The 21,842-nt window shown below is 39.9% G+C and overlaps 1 protein-coding gene across 1 annotated transcript in view; it reads right to left on the reverse strand.

Moving 5' to 3' along the window:
- The window catches only part of myo1f (myosin IF), a 58,216-nt gene that overhangs the window by 17,201 nt on the left and 19,173 nt on the right, over positions 1 to 21,842 (reverse strand). The window lies entirely within an intron of this gene.

The raw sequence follows: 21,842 nt of genomic DNA on the forward strand, positions 1-21,842 counted from the left end.
ACTACAGGCACCAAAGCTCACCCAAATATGCCCATAGGTGGCGCTGTTATTGCAGATTAAAGACGTAAAAAAAAATCCCATTGACTTACATGCATTTTATATCTCCATAACCACAAATTTGGGTCAATTGTTCCCCATGGGTCCCTGATGACACCTGAAACATTTGGTGCACTTCGGCCAAAAGGTGGTGCTATAATCGAAGCTCAAAGATCCCATTAATTAGGCATTTTCAACCAAAGGACATTTTGCCGGATAACTATGGCTCACTACATTGCACATTCATAAACCTTGGGGATGCTGCTGATTCCGATAGAATAGGACACGCCTCTGTGCGTAGATGTTTTCATTTCGCAAAATCGTGAAAACTGGAAAACCTATTTTAATTAACTGCTCCGAAGCCGCAAGTCCGATCGGCATGAAACTTGGCACGGACAATCTCTGGACCGAGCCGATAAATGTTGTAGAGGGAATTTTGATCCGACAAAAAATGTCCCAATTGCAAGCTAACAAATACTTGCAAAAATGCTAAAAACAGGAAGTATAACATATCTCAAGCTTGGAAAGGCCGATCAACGCAAAACTTGAGGACCTTATGTGGCATGCCCCCCTGAGGGGCTGTGCAAATTCTTCTACAGTTAGCCCCTAGTTGGCGCTATTCAAAAAAATCCCATTGACTTACATGCATTTTAGATCTCCACAACCACAACTCCAATTGATACCAAATTTGGGGCAATTCTTCCCCATGGGGCCCTGATCACACATGACAATTTTGGTGCAATTCAGCCAAAAGGTGGCGCTATAATCGAAGCTGAAATCTCTCACTAAATCCCATTCATTCCTATGGCATTTTCAAAGGCAGGACGTTTTGCCTCTGTTTGGAATGGGCCATCAACACCAAACGTGGGGGCCTTATGTGGCACGACGGCGGGGCGCCCGGACCAACTCGCGCACCCTCCGCAGGGCCGGGGGGGGGCGGCTTGCGCCAGGAAGCTTGGACCCCGCTTAGAACTGCTTGCAGTTATAGTTATTATTGTAATTAGTTTTATGTACTTTATATACTACTTACTTTTACATTTTTTGACCTCCTTTTTATATAATTATGTTTCTATTTAGGTTCATGTGTACTGGAAGCACCAATTTATATCAAGGCAAATTCCTCGTATATGAAAATGTACCTGGCAATTAACCTGATTCTGATTCTGATAACTAATTGTGGCTACCAGGACAGCCGTCTATGTATTTCACAGTTGCTGCTGTTTTGATCTTCTTCTTCTTTCTTTCTTTCAAAAACTGCTGGACGAAAACTCACCAAAATTGGCACGTAGGTTGCAAATTCCGCCCACTACTCAGGCAAAAAAAAAATGGCCCTCATAGAACTCATGGTGCCGCTATAACAATCAACTTTGCAGTGTTGCAGTTATCTCGAAAACGGCTTCGTTCAGAGACAAACTGTCATCATTTTACTCTCTGGATTCATCTGCATCTGCTCCAATGGTCTTCTGCTCTAAAAATGTGAAATTATACGACTTTTTATATCTTTTCTCTGAAACCTATTTTTGTGAACTCGTCCCAGACGGTTTTGCCAATTGACCTGAAACTTTGGCAGGATCATCTATCATCTGGACGTCCCTGATCAAAAGTTATTAAAAGAATTTTGATACGTCAATCTGTTTTTTTTCATCAATTTTTACTTTTGTGTATTTACGCACAATTTTACATAAATGCCTGTAAATCAAAATTGGCTTAACAGACGTGTCAAACTTGACACGTCTGTTCAGATGGTCGGCCTGAGCTTCGCTGAGCAGTGGATATTCTTCCACTAGGGGGCACTACACTTGCAAAACGTTTATACCCCGTAATTCACTGCATGGATTCGTACAAAATTCGGTTTGTACGATCTAGGGTCACTACTCAGTTCATGCATAAAATTTGGTAATGATTGCTAAAAGTGGGCGTGGCTTATTACAACAAATGTAAATTTCTAGACATTTCTCATTCCAAACTTCAAAAAATTTAAGAAAATCACCCGTACATCCTAGAGAGCTGGAATATTTTCAGCAAATCCACTGATTTGTGACTAACATTTGCCTCACTGCAACCTATGGTCAATTCAGAAGTCAGTCACTCTATATTTTTCAGAATATGCTCAATCAATTAACATCTATATCTCCACAAGTCTTTCTTCAAATGCTACCAAAATCAACACAGACATTCTCTGGATGGCCGATATCAAGTGTCGCAAAGGATTTTTAGATTGGTCTAACAGTGAGTCTGCAGTGATATTCAGTATCTTGCTATAACTTGTACAGTATGCACAACATTTTCTTTTGGATCAAATGCCATCAAAATAATTGACAACACACCCAAAACCAGCAGAATGATAATTTTTTTTCTCACCAACATATTGACTTTTTTTCTCTGCTTAAAAGTGTTTGTGCAGCTTAAACTTTAAATCTTGAAAACACAAAGCAGGTGGGTTGAACATTTCACCCAGTAGTCAGGTACATATAATCAAGGTGATGCTGTAAAAAACATGTTTGTGTTTCGGCAATTATCTTAAAGTCCAAATTCTCTCATTACTTTAATCTCTCAAATCATCTGCGTTTGTTCTTCTCCTCTGAAAATGTAAAATGCTGTGTTTTTTTGCGACTTGCTTGGATCATTGCTGCTCGCGGCTATATTAATTAACAATGTTTGTATAGTATCTGAATTAACCATGTAGCATATGTGTCTTCATAATTGTAGATGCTAAATATTTTATGCATGTGCTATGACAAAACTGAGTGTGTTTTCAGATACAACTAGGACACTGATGCCAGTTGGACAGAAATAAAATGTGATAAATGCTTGTGTTTAGGGTAAAACTTTACTTGTGTCTTAGATTGAGCTTACCTACTTGTAGTTTTCCTTGAGGAAACCATTAACTTGTGCTAGTTAAAGATTGCTGCTCTGGGCTGTTTTGTCAACTGTGTGAGAACAATCCATAAAGTTAATAGAAAACTACAATTGGGGCCTTAATAAGTCTAGAGTTTAATATTAACATGCTTTTAGATGTCACCTTGTGTAACCTACATTTGATAGCAAAGTCTGTACGTGCACTGGATTATTAAAAACAAAATCTGCATTAGAGCTACAATTTTTGGATGGGGAGGCTGAACATGGGATATGAGATTCATTCATGTTTTATCTAAATTAGTTACATTTCTTTGATCTAAATTAATAAATTATGTTTCACTATTATTTCATACCACAGCTCTCCACAATGACCCCATTAGTCTTTCCTTGTTTTCATCTGGTGTTATAATGTGTGCCTCAAATGTTCCAGATAAATTAGACGTAATTAATCACAGCCACAGCCACAGAAACGCATAGAATAATGTTCAAACACTGAAACAAAACAAAACAATGTTGTAAAATATATGGAACAAATGGCCTACCTCATTTGGAAGACAAATATAAATTTCAGCCCTGTCTACCTCAGTGGTACCAGAGAAACTCACGTGTATGGGTTTCAGATTATTAATATGTTTCACCATGGTAACACTGTGGTGTAGGCTAGTGCGTACTTTTATATGTGGGGAGAGGCGTATCGACAAGGTCACTGCAGATTTTCCTAATCAGACTGCAGACCGGGTGCTTGTTGTTGTTTCAGAAAATGAATCATTACTAAAATAGTACAAAGAACTGACAACACAGGCAGGCTCTGCTCCTGCTGGGATGACAGCATATTGAAACATTCCTTCCAGGTAGATATATCAACACGCTGACCTTGGTCATCAATGAAAGCCAAGGATTTATTCCTGAACCGGCTGAGCATGTATGCTGTAGCATGTGTCCTTGGCTGCAAGGCACGTGACAGGAGAAGGACTGATAAGTAAAGAAAGAATCTATCTATCTATCTTGCATGTTTACATATTATGTTTCTTTCATCATTAACCTTCTTTTCTTTGACACTTTTTTTCTTCATGTCTTTTAATCTGTCACTTATGGACAATTTAGGTAAACTTACTTATCTGACTGTACATTAGTGCCAGTATGTCCTCCATTAATCTCTACCTCAATTACCTGATCACCCCCTCTTCTTTCTCTCGCCTTCATACCATACACAAACCCACCCACACTACATTCACCTCAGGAATTTTGTTTTGCTAATGCAGCATTCCTAAATGTATTGTACTCCTGTGGAGTAATATGCTTACTAAAGTAATTGCTGTGCTGTACATACAATAGGGACATACTGTACTGTCCTGTAATGATGATCTTTCACTGGTGATACTTCTTCCTGGAATAAAGCGCAATAAAATTTGACAGTTAGCTTACATTTCTGAATTATTTTTTACCTTTGGTCCAACTCTGGTTTCTGTAATGTCATTGTTTCTCTCTATATAGCTCCATATAATGTTCACTGATTGTGGAAATTGGCAGCAGAGGATTCTCAAACAAAATGCACTTTTGTGGGCTTTGGCTCCAACCAACCAGAAATGTATCTATTCCACATAATTTCCACGACTCTATTGTATGTTTATATATAAACAGCACTGAGTTTTCTCTCTTAAAAGGAACACACATTAGAGTGACAGAGCCATTTACTCTGGCCTGCAGTCATCAATACTGCATGTGTTGTGCTGTCAGAGGTTTAAAAGTTTATTACCTCAACAAGGGGTTTTCTTGGTTTATTTTTCTCTAAGCACCAACATGTATTAAACTGGCTGGGTATAATAGAAAAACAAAACAATGACCTAGAAAACATAAAAGTTCCAGCTGACCTCAACTCAAAAACTGCAACCTGTGCTCAGCCCCACAGTGAGTACTGTTTGTCTGTCTTCATTCTATTTAACATGAAAACAGCTTAGTTAGACCTTTAGGAAGGCCAAAGAAAGGACTGTAAAAAGTGAGTGATTGTTTTTTGCCAAAAACACAGGATAGTGGCCAAAATATCAATACTTACTCTTCACTGCTGGAATGTGACATTGAGAAAAATACAACGTGGAACCAAGCCACAGCATGGGACTATTTTTAAAGAAGCCACTCCATCTGAAGAACCTGCATTATTAATGAATGCTTAAGAAGCACCCCACGTTGCTGTCTCGCCACTGCAAGTATTCCACTGTCTTCTTCTTTCTGATTACTTTGAATGAAAAAACTCTCATTTGCACTATTTAGCTGTAATTATATTTATTTATTCTGGGCACACTTCTGTTACACTTTTTAATGTTGCAAGTATATAATCAGACAACCTCTCTCAGACTTGCATGTTGCTTGTAATATCAGCTGTTTCTTTCATATATATATATATATATATATATATATATATATATATATATATACACGACATTCATGGACTAGAGCAGAAAATATGGATCTGATGCAATGCTACTATACAAGCAATCCTAGTGAGAGAGGTTATATGCAGAGACTATGGGATATATGGATGCTTTGAAACCCATCATCAACACTAACAAAGAAACACCACCTAGCTCAGTGTTCTAACATCTGCAAATGGCAACTGCTATAACAACTAGAGATTGACGGAGTAAAACAAATATGCTATGGCAAAGGGGAGCCAGGACTACAGGTCAGCAGGGAGATGTTATCATCATCATCCCCACACTCAGAGATTGGGTCCCAAGTCCCAATAACAATAAGCCCTTACGGCACAGAATCACTGAACATAAGGGTGAATGACCTACGATTGAAGATCATAACCAAGCTGGACCCACAAGTACAACAATCAAGATTGCCCAGGCTAAGTGACAAAGTGACAACCCTCTGAAAGTCTGCTAGAAGATGTGCAGCACTACATGCTATCCCTACTAAAGCCATAACCGAGACCAATTAGCTGATGTATACCACAGCAACAGTGATCCTAGAGATGCTTGGCAATAAGATGAACACCACAAGCCACAAAGAGCCTTACCCCCCATGGAGGAGAAGGCTAGAGGCCAAGATCAAGGCAACACGAAGAGAGGTTAGTGAGCTGTCAGAGCTACAGAAAGGTGCAAGGAAAGGGCTACCTAAGAAATACAACAAGCAGTCGATACCTGAGGCTCTGGAGACTGCCAAACAAAGACTTACCGGTCTGGCCATCCGCCTAAAGAGATACAAGGGAGAAGCAGAAGCCAGGAGAATAAACAGGATGTTCTCCACCGAACCATCCAAAGTGTGCCCTCAGTGGCAGGGTAATAGCACAAGATCAGATCCACCCAGGGCTGAGACTGAACAGTACTGGAAGAACATATGGGAGAAAGAGGCATCCCTCAACACCAATGCTCAGTGGCTAGTGGATCTAAGAACAGATCACAGCAATCTCCTAGAACAAGATCCAGAAACCATTACACCAGCAGACATCCAAGAAAGAGTGGCAGGTATGGAGAGCTGGACAGCACCAGGCTGGCTACGGATACCGGTTCCGAAGTGGAACAACCATCAGTCACCTCCTCTACATGGATGACATCAAGCTGTACGCCAGAAATAAGCGAGACCTCGACTCACTGATCCACACTACCTGGATCTACAGCAATGACATTGGAATGTCGTTCGGACTGGACAAGTGTGGTCGCATGGTAAAAAAAAGAGGGAAAATGATCAGAACCGAGGGGGTTGAACTACCAGAAGGCCACATTGCAGATGTTCAGGACAGCTACAAATACCTTGGGGTGCCACAAGCTAACGTAAACCATGAAGAGGCAGCAAGGAAGTCCGCCACAGCCAAATACCTACAGAGAGTAAGGCAGGTCCTGAAAAAGTCAGCTGAACAAAATCTGAGTCATCAACACATACGCCTTGCCAGTCATCAGATACCCCGCTGGTATAATAAACTGGACAAAGGAGGAGATAGAGGCTACTGACAACAAGACAAGAAAGCTCCTCACAATGCATGGAGGGTTTCACCCCAAATCCAGCACCCTGAGACTGTACACCAAGCGTAGCGAGGAGCTAGGATCCTGTGGGACTTCAAGATCCAGACTGACAAAGTGGTGATGGCTAACCAACCAGACATCGTGTTAATATATTGATATTGTTGATATATGTATTTGTATATATATAGCTTCTGTCTTACTGCCTTAATTAACTTGATAATATGCAATGCTTATTATATAAGATTGCGCAGATTGTTACGTAATGATTCATCAATATGTTATTTTCCTAAATGCAATGTTTTCGTGCTTTGTGTTGTGCCATGTTCAATTATGTGTTATCATGTACAGTGCTATATAGAGCGAGACAGACATGGATTTGCTGTGATCCAATTTCTGAATTAAATATTATGGTCTGCCATGGTGGACTATGTCTGCTGACATTTGCTGTTGGTGCCATAACAAAACACATCACAGATGTCAATGACAAAAACAGAAGCTGCTGGAATGACACAACACCATGGAGGAAGATCTGAAAATTTCCAAGATAAGTACATGGTCTCGTCATTATGTACTTGAATGAGCAGAGAGTGCAGACATGCAATCAAGGTCACTGTCTCTATTTCTGTTTGGGCTGCTGAATTTAAACAGGAAACATCAATGTCACTTTATTGGGTATGGGTCTCAAACAGAATACTAACCATCTGCTCATTCACACTAGCTATCTGCAAAGAGCTCTAAAACATAAACGATATAGACAGAGAACTACCACATTTCCATCGACACATGCATTAGCACTCCAGTCTCTCGACAACTCTACAATTAATTAATTCTCTTTAGCCAGTACTATAAATGCCATGGTCTCTACTGTTACAGCACTGCTCAGTTGGGTTTATAATTCCACATCATCATCATGACAGTGTATTTGAGAAAGACAAAGAAATAGAAGCACGAGACTGACTTATTCTGCCACTCTGAAGCTCTTGCCATTTACCTCGAAATGTGACTGTGTCCAATAATTTCTCCACTTAATCAGTAGAAAATCTAAAATGTTCCATTTTAGATAAGATGATATGGTTGAATCTCAGGTACAACTTAAGTACTAATGTGCCACTACAACACTTTGATACAACTCTTGCCTGTATAATATATATATAACTTCTACAGTTAATCTGTGTAAACCGTGCTTGAGTTGACTATGTTGCTGGTGATGGTTTATGTGTAAAGTATTTGCCCTTCTGGGATTAATAAAGTATTTCTTCCACTGTGACATGGGAGGTGTAAGTTGCCAATAACTCTGGTTATAGCTGGATAAATGTGACTGGGGGTCACAGTGATGCAAGGTTTCCTCTCTGGTTAAAAGTTAAACCGCTTAAGAGAATCTTACTGATTGACTGTGTGCAGATGTGTGTGATTGTGTTTGACCTTATGCATGTGCACACAACATGTGCTTGAGTTGTTTGTGCCTGTCTGCACTTATTGAAGTTTGACCTATGATGTAATCTAGGTCACATTTTATTTCCACCTGTTTTAGGGATAACCCCCTCAGCAGGTCAAACACAGAAAAATCCTATTGCAACATCAGCATTAAGCCCCAGTAGTTGGCACTCTGGGGAAATGACTCACTTAAACAGTGGAACATTCCCTTTGAACAGTAGTGTGAACAGAATAATGATTCGTTGCGCATGCAGTAACAATCCACTTCCTTCACTGCTTGTTTACTTATCATAGTAGTTGTTCAAATCATTATTCTATTGTGAATGTACATATCTGCATCTTACCTATAGGCAGTGGACATGCATGTACAAGTATTCTAGGGAATTAAAATAAGATTGGTAAAGACTGATAAAACCGCATAATCAGTGCTGATGACCCAGATGGCTATAATGCAAAAGTGTGATGAAACAGCTAACATTAATGTTCTTGATAAAGCTGTCCATTCACCATGGCCTCAAAAACTATTTTCTGGATATCACTGTCATCACTGCACAACACTATGTTTATCATTGTACTCTCCCTCAAAGGACTAACTAGCTCATAATGCAAAGCACAGTGTGATGAGCTGGCCGTTGGTACATAACTAATTAGGTATTGCTGGCTGCTTTTCTCAACACCCCACTGTCACCATGGGAAAAGTGTGCTAAGAGGAAATCTGTGAGATATTAAAATTGCTTTATGAAAGACAGGAATTGACATCAAAGGTTATACTGGGTATAAACCATAGTGTTTAATTTGACATATCACATTAAGGTTCTCAGCTTTTAAAATATATCAAAAACCAGCAAATAAAGCGATACACTTTGATTAATTTAAGTATTCCTATATGTTGTACCTTATTGAGGATGGGAATAGACAGAGAATGGGAATATATGGGTATATCTTTACAAAAGCAATGAGTTCTGCCATTTACACAGCAGACTCTTATGACTGTAAAAGCAGTCTGAGCAAAGAGGGAAAAGATCAAGAGGTGATGAGAGCCTTAAAGTATAATTAGAGCTACAGGGTCCCTTCTGAGAAGCAGAGGGAAGCTGTCGTATGTTCCTTTCTATTTTATATCCTCTAACCTTGCAGCTACTTGCCCTGGAGTAAACACAAAACCCAGAGGAATCTGCTGTGCATGTTGGAATACAGAAAATTGTAGTCCTGTGAACATCAATTGTTTTTTATAACAAATTGTGTCTGCTCCTCCTGTATTGACTTGAGGCTTCCATGTGATGTCTCTGATGCTGATGTTGAGCTTTTAAAATTCAATGTTATTTCTTGTGTGAAATTCACAGCAACACTTGCTCCTGGCTCTGTGCTATATGTATGTATATGTTACGTGTTCATTTGAGATAATCCTGTCAGTCTTGAGGAAAAGAGAAGAGAATTCAGTGAGAGACAACATGAGATTAAAATATTGGCTATATATTGAGTTAAAAGGATGACTGATGTTATTTATGTGTTTCAAAGAAATGAGCATGTAACAAATGGTCAACACTTCAGGCATCAGTGTTCCGAAGCATACAAGCTCATCTATGAAGCATGGTGGAGGTAATGTCATGGCTTGGGCATGCATGGCTGCTTCTGGAACAGGCTCATTAATATTTATTGTTGATGTAACTGATGATGGTAGCAGCAGAATGAAGTGTACGGAAACATTTTGTCCACCACTTTATGGAGAAATGCATTGAAACTAATCGGGAGGAAGTTTATCATGCAGCAGGACAATGACCCAAAGCACACAATCAACAAAACAAAGGACTTCATCAGGGGAAAAAGTGGAAGGTTTTAGACTGGCCAAGTCAGTCACCTGACCTTAACCCAATAGAGCATGCATTTCACCTCATCAAGAGGAGACTGAAGGGAGAAACACCCTGAAACAAACAAGAACTGAAAGAAGCTGCGGTAAAAGCCTGGAATAGCATCACAAATGAAGAATGCAACAGTTTGGTGATGTCGATGGGTCGCAGGCTTGAGGCAGTTATTGCAAGCAAGGGTTATGCCACCAATTATTAAATGTTATTTACTTTAAATTATTTGTTCCTTTACTTTTGCTGACCTAAGAATGCTGTGGTCTAATACAAACAGTGATATGTCCTAAGTTGTTTAACACATCTAGATGTGAATACCGGGAAATAAAAGCTGAAATTCGGAACTCTTGTCTCATACTAATTTTTTGATCTTAAACCCAAATATCTTCAGTGAACAACAAAAACCTTGCCTTACCGTTCCAATACTTTTAGAAGGGACTGTAAAAAGCAAAGTATAAATATGAAATTAGTCATGGCTCAATTCCAGTTAGCCGCTTTGGTTTCAGGCTGCTGGTATAGACCTATTTCACAGCAGACATTTGACTTGTCAGAGCAGCAAAAGCACAGGTGTTACCAATAACATTAACTGTTGCTACATTCCATTAAGTCTGCCAGTGAGCTAGCATAAATGGCCCTGGAACACCTTAATGGAGTGAAGCCATCCTTAATCTTGTAAACTCCTGTGCTTTTCCTGTTATCACATCAGGCATTTTGATGTAAAGTTGATGGCCCAAACCCAATCTCCACTCTAAGGCCCAATTCCAATGTCCCCCCCGAAACCCTGAACCCTCACAGACTTTTCTGATGTCACCTGGTAAGTGTGAGAGGCTGCAAGGGCCCAAAATGGCCTAATGGAAAAGCACCGCACTTTGCAACACATCACGTTACCTTGAGTATGCCAAAACAATTGGGTGTCTGGGACTTTTTATCTTACATTTTTTACTTTCTTCACGGATGAGGTACTGAAGGGACCGACCATCTGATTTGAATATATTCTAGGCTCTTGCCAGGTAGACTGATTATTTGAAAATTACCTCTTGTCCACAGGTAATTTTCAAATAACCAATTTACAAGTTTTTATCAAAAAAGTATTATATTCTTGCATATCAACTTTTTTCTTGTAGGCATTATTGCTCGTTCCCTGTTTGTTTACCCTTTTTTAAAACAGGCTTTCCCATGGTAAACCCCTGTTGAACATCACAATGCTATGAACTGTGGGTAATTCTCTCAGGCAAAGTCTGAAGATATGCAGACTTAAGAAAAGTGTGCATTAAGGATTTGACAGTTTGTACTTACAATTTGACAGTGGGACAGCCCTAAGCCCTTATGGACAGGAACGCGCTTCAAAGTCCATGAGTCCGTGAATGTGGAGAGGCCAATCAAATCTTACTTGATAAGTAAGGTATAAGAAAACTTGAGGATGTGCCCCAAGCCTAATGAGGGTTGGGAGGGTGCAATATCCCCCCCCCCCCCCCCCCCCCCCCCCCCCCCCCCCCCCCCCCCCTCCACTCCAGTTAAACAAACTAGAAAAGGATTCAAAGATTAAATATATAGAATATAGTAAACATTTACTACAATCTAGAAGAAACCGGCTGGCACACTACTTAGAAATAAATGTTGCATTGATCAAACCTTTTATCCCAAACATCTGCAGCATCAGTGTTTATAGTTATTTGTTTGTTAATGATGGACAAACTGATAAACCTTTGAAACTGGGGCAATTAAGATTTTAACTATTTTTATATGTAACTAAATCAGTTAATTAATACTTCTTTACTTCCATGTTTCACGTTTTTTTAACCTTTGCTGTTTTTGTTGGTGTTTCATAGCTTATCATCGTCTGCATATTGAATAAAAATTCCAGTGTATTACTGTTGTAGGCAGTTAAGTGTGAGGTCAAACTACAATCTGTAGATGGCAGTACAGAGTTCAAAATCAGCGAAGAGCTGCGTTTTGATCGTCCTTCTCTCATACCAGCTTGTCTCATACGTAAGTTCACCATGTCAAACTGATTTCAAACTGTTGCTTCCTTTCTGTGTCTGAATTTGGTGGTTCATAATAGTTCGATATTAATTGTCCTGCTAATAATTTACATCTAATCGGTTAAAATTCCTTTTCTCATTGATTTTGTTTCTCAAAAAAAAAACAATGAGAGCTGCAACAAGTGCGTTAATGGTGTGTAAATCCATCAACATTACGCTTTTATGACTCTAAATGTTTGAGCATGGTGAGCATGGTAGCCTTGCACATCTTTGTATAACGCGGTAACGTGAAGTAAGTTACGCACACTGTCCCGAAACATCTCGTCAAGTCATCCAAAAACATTTCGTCCAATCAGAGCACAGCTATTCTGAGTCGGGTAGTTTGCGCCTTGGAGACTTTATGCCCAGCTGAGAGGTGGTCTTTGTATGACAGAGCTGAACAACAACTCCTGACTCTACAGACAACAGGCACTGCTGCAGCTGCTGGGGCCGCAGAAGTTTAGTTCACGTAGAGTACAGCGACTGCGACTTCTGTGCACAGTAACTGCAGAAGAAACCAAAGACGCGCACGACGAGGGAATCCTTTCTTTCGTTGTCTTTGGCTCATGCTGTTGTCTTTGTAAATTGCTCTAAATACGTTTCAGTCCATTTTTGAGAGCCCGATGTCTCTACCTTTATATCGACACTCACCCTGAGGTTCCGACTGGCGAGAACAACATACCCAAGAACTTTGCTTGAGAAGCTTCTTGGCTCTGAAATGGGCAGCAGATTGGCGTGGCTGTTCCTTGCGCTGTCAGTGGCGTTTTCCTCCGGGCAAGAAACGGGGACCGGGGCCACAAAGGAGGACATCCCGGAGGGCGCATCTACCCTAGCATTCGTCTTTGATGTGACCGGTTCCATGTACGACGACCTGGTCCAGGTCATTGAGGGCGCGTCCAAGATTTTGGAAACATCCCTGAGCAGACCCAAGAGACCTCTATATAACTTTGCCCTGGTCCCTTTCCACGACCCAGGTAATGTAGGCTAATTAAATATATGGAGTCAACATCTAGTTCTCTGCTGCTCACTTTCTTACGCATGGCATTTTTCCTTTTTTTGTAACATTTCTGCACACCTTTCGGATTCTTTGGAGTATACTTCCTGTTGTGACAACAAAATGAAACAGAAAAGTGAGAAATGTGATAGTTTGCTCACAGTCCGCCCTTTGAATCCCTAATGTTTCTCACACCTCCAGAGGAAGGACTCTGGGGGATTCTGTCTCTGCACACAGATGTTCAGACTGGCGGTCACTATCATTAGCATTCCGCCACGGTTAGTGTGTGGCTTTAGGTTTGCAATGTAGCTTGATGATTATCATCACCCCTGGGTGCTCTCTCATTCTGAACAGCTAATACCTAGACAATATATCATTGGGCTATTTAACAGCAACCCTGGCTTGTAGGTCAGAGGTGGAGGAGCACTGTCATATAAAAATAAAAAAGTTCCAAATGATCAGTGTTAAATAATCAGGAATGATATTAAGTTAAGATTTAAAACTTTGAAGTTTTGGTGACGGAGAGACTTTGTGTGATGATTTTAAAGTCCCTGTAATTACTATTTTCTGAGAGGGAGGAGAGGTCACTTCCCTGCTTGCAAAAACACCATCAAAGGCTGCCATCATGTCATGTCATGGATGTTTGTGTTCTGATTTGGAGGTGAGATGTGTAAGATGTCCACCTGTGAAAATGCTCCATCAACAGCAAGTGTAAGGGGACATGCTGGAGAGTGCTTGAGATGTGCACTATTTCCAGAAACACCACTGTAGATAAACCTTAAGTAGGTCAATAGAGACATGGAGCAGCAGAAATGAGAGACGAGACAAAGAGAAAAAATTGTGTTTGTTGGACTAAATATTTTAAGCATTTTTGGGTACAACTTACTCCAATTATTTCTTACCATAGACTCTTAGTTTTGTAGTATTTGTATAGGATATCCAGACAAAACGTGACTTAGGACTTATGATGGGCTTCCTCATCACTTCTTAATGATAAATATAATTAATATGTACTCAGTTTAACTTGAATACGCTAAGCAACTTCACAAACAAATGGCTCCAAAAGATCAGAGAGAAGGAATGAGATGAATTGACATAGGTGATCTGTGTGTTGAAGAGACAGATTCCTATTCCAGATGTTTGTTCTCCTCTGCTAAACTTCAACATGTCACAAAATTTTATGGAGCTCAATTCCTGTATCATTGTTTCAAGCTGCAGCTCTGTGCCTAGAATAATAATTATATTCAAGGAGGAAATATGTCCAGTATACACAAGTGTAACAAATGATGATTTCATTATTGTGTGCTTCGGGGATAAAAGTAAATCTTAGATCATTAGCAGATGATGCATTGTATCTTGGCCAAAGCAACAGTAGTGAAAGAATGCTGTTATTACAACCTGCATCTTACTTCAAGGCTTGATTCATAGCAAATGTTATCCTAACTAGGAAGTAATTATAGGATTCTCCTCTTACTGTAAACTGAAGCTGGAACAGCTTGATTCAGATATTCAGTGTTGACATCTCTTTACGAACTCCATGTCTTTGTGTTTGTCCCTCACCACCAAGTGATGTTTGTTTGCTTCTTAAAATGTTTACGAGGATGTCAGAATGTGTTCTCCAAAACCCCCAGGGAAATAGAGGAATGATTAGCAAAGCACACGCAAGCAGGGATAGCTGAACATTTACCCAAATGCTGTTCTGCACCCCTCTCTCTCTTGTCTCACTTTTTGTCCTGTTCCGACTATACCCCAGACCCTCTGAGAATCAGTTTTGTTTTCATAAGAACTTTTATTTCAGGTTTCTTTCATTCTGACACAGATCCATTTTCTCCGCTTTCCATCTGACACAGTGTGATAACGCAGTCCCTCCTGTTTGATTTGGCTCCTTTTAAATCAGAGGCCGGAGCTCCGCTTTTATTTACACTGCAATCTGACACGGTAAACAGTAGAGTGTGTGTTTGTGTATCTGTGTTTCTCTCGGCCTGTGTGTGTGATTGTCTGTGTGTGTGAAGGGAGAGTGTCAGGAGGATGCCTGGATATTGGGGTCAGGCTTGTGTGGGAAGATCAGTCAGGAAGCCTCCCCCCTTTCCTCCATCCTGCAGGGGGGAAAAGAAAGAAAGCAAGAGAATACTTCACATGTCATTTTACTGAGGCACTAGGATTGTGTATTTAGCCCTACAGTCTGAGAACACTTCAATGAAACAGTTTTAGGGAGGAATTATGGCTACAGTGTGGTGTTATCATTTCATACCCTGGTCACCTTTGAAAATGCCATTCATTTAATGAGATAATCCACTGTAAAATACCATCCTGGGCTCAAATAACAGCTGGGAACATGAATATGTCTCTATTGTAGCTATAGCCAGAGAGCAATGACTAATCTGTCATTAAGAATCCAATCTTAGGCTGAGAAGTTAAAGGTGTATTGCAAGCAGACTCTCTGGGCTCATTTATTTGTGAGTTTACAGCCAAATAAACTTTATTTCACACTCTTACCATTCCCAAGCCAGGAAATGTGGCATTTACCCAAGAATTTATGCCAAATTATGCAGTTTTCCAATGAACCAAATATAAAGAAACTCTACAATGTGTAAAGAATGTGCTCTAAGGAGTTCAGGTGACATGAAATAAAAAGAGTATGTGTGTGCATGTGTCCACACATTAGTTCCCAATGGTCTCAGAGATTTTACATTCTTCATAGCTCTGCTGACGTCCATACACACACATGCTCTCCCTTGTAAATACTATCTTGCTGTGAGAGTGTGTGTTTGTGTGTGTCTTGTACGTGCTCGTGTGAGTGTTTAATTAGCTGAAGTTGAGATGGGTCAGAGCATCGTGCCTTGGGTCAGGGGGGGATCCAGCACTTATACCATAGTCATACAAATTCAGTGCAGTCAGAAAGTATTAAGACAGTGACAATTGTGCATACCAGCATAATGGATTTAAAATAGAACATTGTTAACGCTCTGACTGCTTTAATTTGACTGTGTTTGTACCTCAAAAAAGTCACAGTTTTATCTCTTTTTTAGTGTTAAAAGTGTAGTCCTCCAGTTTTAAATGCCAGACAGGATTGGACAAGTTAATATTGATAAGTTAATATGGTGTTATTTAACGTAATAGTATTCACACAGTAATAATAACTGAGCACACTTACATGCAAAAGTGATAGAAGTAGTTGTGTGAACTATGAAGAATTATAAAGGGAGCTTGAGAGAGAAGTTCAAATGATGTCTGCTTCATCAACTACACACACCTGCATGAAGTGGGCGTACTTGCTGGATTGTCCATTTCAGAAAACTGCAAAAAATTGTCCAATGCAAACCCCCAATATCATCATTGGACTTTGGACTTAATTTGAAGCATGCTGACCATTTAAAAATCAGCACTCGTAATTGTAAGAGTAATTGTTTCATTTCAAATCCAGTGTGCTGGAGAAGGCACAAAGATAGTACAAGCCAAGCAGAGAGAGGTGAAGTCATAGACCAATTGAGTGGCTTACGGAGTAATATCTGCATAACACGAGCTACTCACATCAATAAGTTCAGACTCAAATTTTGACTTTCGAAAATGAAATCAATCACTGACATCTTTAAATTGTGCTTCTGTTTAATTGGTATCAAGTGTTTGTTTTAAACTATGTGCTCTGTAGATTGTTTCTTCTGAGCTAATGTCCTCACCACCCTTTTCCAGCCAGTCAACTCCAGTTAGAAGGAGATGGACGAAAGCCCTGGGCGTTGAGTGATGAGAGGAGATGACGAGATAGCTTCTACCTCCTCTGCATGATCAAAGGCACTTATCTCATAGCTGTCTTTGTTGGTGTTCATCATTCTTTACCACCATCCCTGTCTCCTTTTGTTTCCTTCTTTCCAGAGCAGCAGTTTTTTGTCTCAACCACCCGTGTGAGATTATAAGGAGTCTGCGTTTAGCTGGACAGAGTCAATAATGATGCTATTAGGCAGGAATGCCTAAAGAGAGAGGTGGAGGTTTTTGGAGAATTAGAGAAGGAGAGAGGAGTGTGGCAGACTTCAATGTGTGTCTGTGTCTTTCATGTTCTACTAGAACTGCACTGGAATATTAAAATGTCCTTTAATTTTTTGGACCGTACGTGCACCTTCAGAGGTGCTCTGAGGTGCTCTTAGCGGCAGTAGTTTCAACTCCATCTGTAGCTTTGTAACCGGTGCTCACAGGTAATCCCCCTTTCATTTTGGAAGGCAGCTCCTGAAGGCTGCTACAGGCACACTTTAAACATTGTCCATTCTATATGCTGTTTACAAATATATATATGTATGACAGTTTTAGAGATTCAAAGGCTATTATGACTAAAAGATGTTGCTGATGTTTAGAAAAGTCACAGGTAGTTGACCTTCAGGTGCACTGGTTGACATGAATCCATTTGACATGAGTGACTCATTCAAGAGATATTTGTCAAATGTTTCTGGTACTTTGTACTTTCCACCATTTGTATCCCTCTAGGCTTTAGATTTGTTTTCCAATCTCTGTTGAATTCCAAGCCTCATCCTGAGGTCCTCGGGGTTCCTGTGCCCCAGTTGTGACCTTCAGGGCTTTTTGACATCACTGTCTGGGTCCCCATCAATATCCTCTTGACCTTTTGTGGCTTCTTTTTTGTTGCTGCTCTAGTATCTTTCAGGAAGTGCTTACTTTGTAAGTCAGGAGGTCCCAGAACACAGAGAGGGTGGTGTTCTGGCAGGTCAGGGGGAGTGAAAAAGTCACAGAATGCATCAAAGGGTAGTGCCTGGAGGACATTGGACAACGCCTACGTGCTAACTACTATAACTAAACAAAACTGTCATCTCAGACAAATTTACATTTATTATTTAGAGCATTCACAATAATCTCTCAGAATTAGCAGAGGGAGGAGCGGAAAAACAGCTGTTTACGGTTTTCCCTCTCTCTCTGTCTCTCTGACTTTCCCTTCACTTCCCACTTGTTTCCCTTATGTCTATGGATTGCTGCTACAATGGGGGAAAAGGAATTAGAAAGTTCCAAGTACAACCACAAAAAAACAAACAGGCTAAGAAACCAACTAAGTGATGTGTTCTCACTGTCTGTCTGTCATCTCCGCTCTATATCAGTACTGTGGACAGCGCCGTACCTTCACAGGCATCCCTAATTTAGTGAGACAAATTTCAGCATTTCACTGCACAATGCCAAAATATTAAGACGCCAAAAAGCATTAAACCACTTTGGTAATCCTTTGGGCGTTCATTTGAAGGAGGCCACTTAGCATTGGTATCCAATGGAGGGCCCCAGCAAAAAGTTTAACCTGGGTCAACTTATGCTGCAATGCAAAATTATGTCATCTGGGTAGGTGCTATGTTGGCCAATCAAATATGTGCAAGCTTACATCCTGGGTCAATTACTTTAAAATGTGAATGCTGTATTTCTACTGTTAACCTTGTGATCAAAGATAGAATGATAGTTGCTGTGAACTTCTCAGACTTTTAAAATCCTGTCTCATATTATTATAAGCCATTGTGCAGTATTTCGGTGTCTGATAATATTACGTTGCCTCACCAGTCCCTGAAACAACAGCCCTTGAATTCTCTCAGAATGCCAAAATAATAATGATTAAAGAGGTGGTATTATGCCTTTTGCCTTTTTCCCTGTCCTCTATTGAGTTATATATCTTTTTTGTGCATGTAACAGGTTTGCAAACTGAAGCAAGTGAAGTCTAGTCCAAAGGGAGTTCCCATCTCCCACAGAAAACACTGCTCTGAACTGTCTGAAATCAGCTCGTTTGTAGTCCAGTCATTTTCCTTTCATCCCTGTGACGACACAGGGATGAAAGGAAAATGTGTGTCATATAACGCTTGCCAAGCGGCTAGTCCGACACGCCGTCAAAAACACCTGTGGAAAAACACTGAGCTGCAGCACACCTCTCCTCTCCCTTCCAAATACTAGCTACCCTTCAGGCAGTCAATGGACATAAAGTTGTTACTGTGATGTAGAGAAAGAGCCCAGTTATAACTTTATGGATGAAAGATACTTTCCACGCTGAAACTCTTGCTCCAGTCCACGTTGCTAAGCTGGAAGGGGACATACAACTGAACCAAAGCCATGTTTACCGGCTTTTCACGACCCACCCTTCTCTGCTTCTGATTGGCTAGTAGTCCTTAACTAGGAACTGCGCATGTGCAGCTCCCAACAGGCAAGATGTATCACTCCATAGCTAAAACTAAGACTTCAACACACGGTGAAAAGAGGAGCTGCAGCAATGTGCAGCATGACAAAAATATAGTGTTTTTTGAAAATAAACCATGTAAACCTGTTCTGGTACAACCCCTAAATAAGATTTTAAACCTTAAAAATGAGCATAATACCACCCCTTTAAATGAACCTGATATGATTACTCAAATGTAAAGGAGTTAACAATTTATTAAACCTAATTAGACCTGTGTACCTCACTTTTCATTAAGCATTGTGGTTTTTAAAGTTTAGACTATAATTTGCCCAATTCAAATATATGATATCTGCGTCAGAAGACTTGTATCAGTGTTATTTTAGATATGACAAGTTAAAAAGAACTGTCTTTAAGGTTCACTTCTCAGAGGAATCTGATCATTTCCCTCTGTATGTTTATAGAACTTGCACTGTGTTTGCTGCATGTCTCTGTTTTTTTCCTGTTCTGGGCCAGACATGTTTACCTGACCTATCCCTAACTCTTGCCATGTGTCCGCAGCATAAGCAGCCAGTCACTCCAAATCCATTTATCAATGAGAGCTGAGCACCCGAGGCAACTCACGTGATTTTGATAACAACTGCCACTGCTTGCCTTTTATTGATGGGGAGCAGCTTTAAAATGCTGCAGTTGGTTTCGTCAATTTCTCTAACAGAGACGGCTTGAGCCACATAGCACATTCAGAAATTGGTTATGAATAACATACTGAACCATTTTTATGCCTCTACAACAAAAGTTTGGTCCCGAATCACTGTTTCAAAATCACTACCCTGGAATCCAAGTGGATTGTTTCCAGCTGCTCATTGTCAGCTATACCAGTTGCAGACCTACATACACTATGTTGTGTTTCAGTAAATGTCAGTCAGCATTTTTAGTACTTTATTACTCATAATAATAAGCAGCAACCTCAGCACTTTTACTGTTTCCCCCTTCAATGAGGGCTTTCCTCAAATCAGCGTTTTTATAGTCAGTTTAGACTCCACAGATCGATGTCTAGACATTATTATTTAGGAAACATTTTTCCTAAATTACTTTTTAGCACAGATTCATTTTATTTCATTGTTTTACATCATACCTTCAGGGTCTGGAGGACTAATTTGGAACACATTAAAATTACGTCCATATAGCTCTGGAGCCAAAGTTGAACATTCCCGTGGTTTGGGATGGCATGACCTCATTTTCTTTACTGTGTAAACTGTTTATGTACATTTTAGTTGAAACATATGTGTTCAGAGTGACACTCAAATTATTAACACTATAGTGATGTGCTTTTTCTCATAGAAATAGACAGAGGACACCTTTTTTTGAGTTATCTGTCTGCACCGGATGTAGGCATTTATTTAAGCTTGGTGATCCTCTAACACATCATGTACAGGGGTGAATGTGCAGGACAGCAAAATAGAAGGGTTTATGGCCATACTTACTTTTCCTTTTTTGAAACAGATTTGAATCATTCAAGCGGCCCTAATCAATGTCTTTAGATTAATAGGGGATCAAATGACTATGTGTTTCTCATTGTGACAAACCCACAAAGAATTGTCTCCGGACTCAGTTCAGAGTTACAGAGCTTTTTAGGATGTTGCAACTATTTATTTTGGGTTTACTGACCACAACTTTACTTGTTTACATTCTGTCTCCCCACCTCATCAACCTTGTTTCCAACCTCAACAGGCAGCTGTTTTCCACAAAAACACTTGGTTAAACATCCTGCATGCTACCTTCCTAGCTCTACAAAGTTAGCTTGTGAACATAATGAAGCACTTAGATGCTAAAGAGCCACATATTTCCCTCAGCAGGTGGTCAAGACCCAACAGAGGTGAAATGAGAGTGACTATTGGACTTACATATGTCAGCTGGCCAGAGACATAACTCCAAATGAATACTTATGTGGTTTCTGTCTGCTGTATGTCAATAGGAAACTGTTCACTAACACGTTCACCACAACAACTTTAAAAGGTGATAATATGACACTGTTGCTTCCAGAAAATAAAACTGTTGTTGTGTTAATTAAATTCTGTCTACTCTGCCATCTTTGCAATACCAGAAAAGACCAAGCAGGACATTACCTCCTTGAAAAAGTTTAATAATAATAATAATCTTTATTTGTAGAGCACTTTTCAAAAACAAGTTACAAAGTGCTTTAACAAGTGTAAAGACAATAATACCCAAAAGACAATATTACAAAAACAATACAAGATAAAAGCATGAAAACATTGAAAAGACTAAAATACACATTTAAGATAAATATAAAATTAGTAAAATACAATAAAATAAAAGGGATAAAATAAAGTCAAATAAGATCGGGAAAGGCTCTCCTATAAAAGTATGTTTTAAGAAGGGACTTAAAAGAGTTCACTGACTCAGCTGACCTGATTTCCTCGGGCAGGCTGTTCCAGAGCCTCGGGGCCCTGACAGCAAACGCTCTGTCCCCTTTAGTTTTCAGTCGAGACTCTGGAACAGACAACAGACCTCTGCCCG

The sequence above is a fragment of the Micropterus dolomieu genome, linkage group LG05, assembly GCF_021292245.1.
Source record: "Micropterus dolomieu isolate WLL.071019.BEF.003 ecotype Adirondacks linkage group LG05, ASM2129224v1, whole genome shotgun sequence".
In the NCBI taxonomy this organism is placed as follows: Eukaryota; Metazoa; Chordata; class Actinopteri; order Centrarchiformes; family Centrarchidae; genus Micropterus; species Micropterus dolomieu.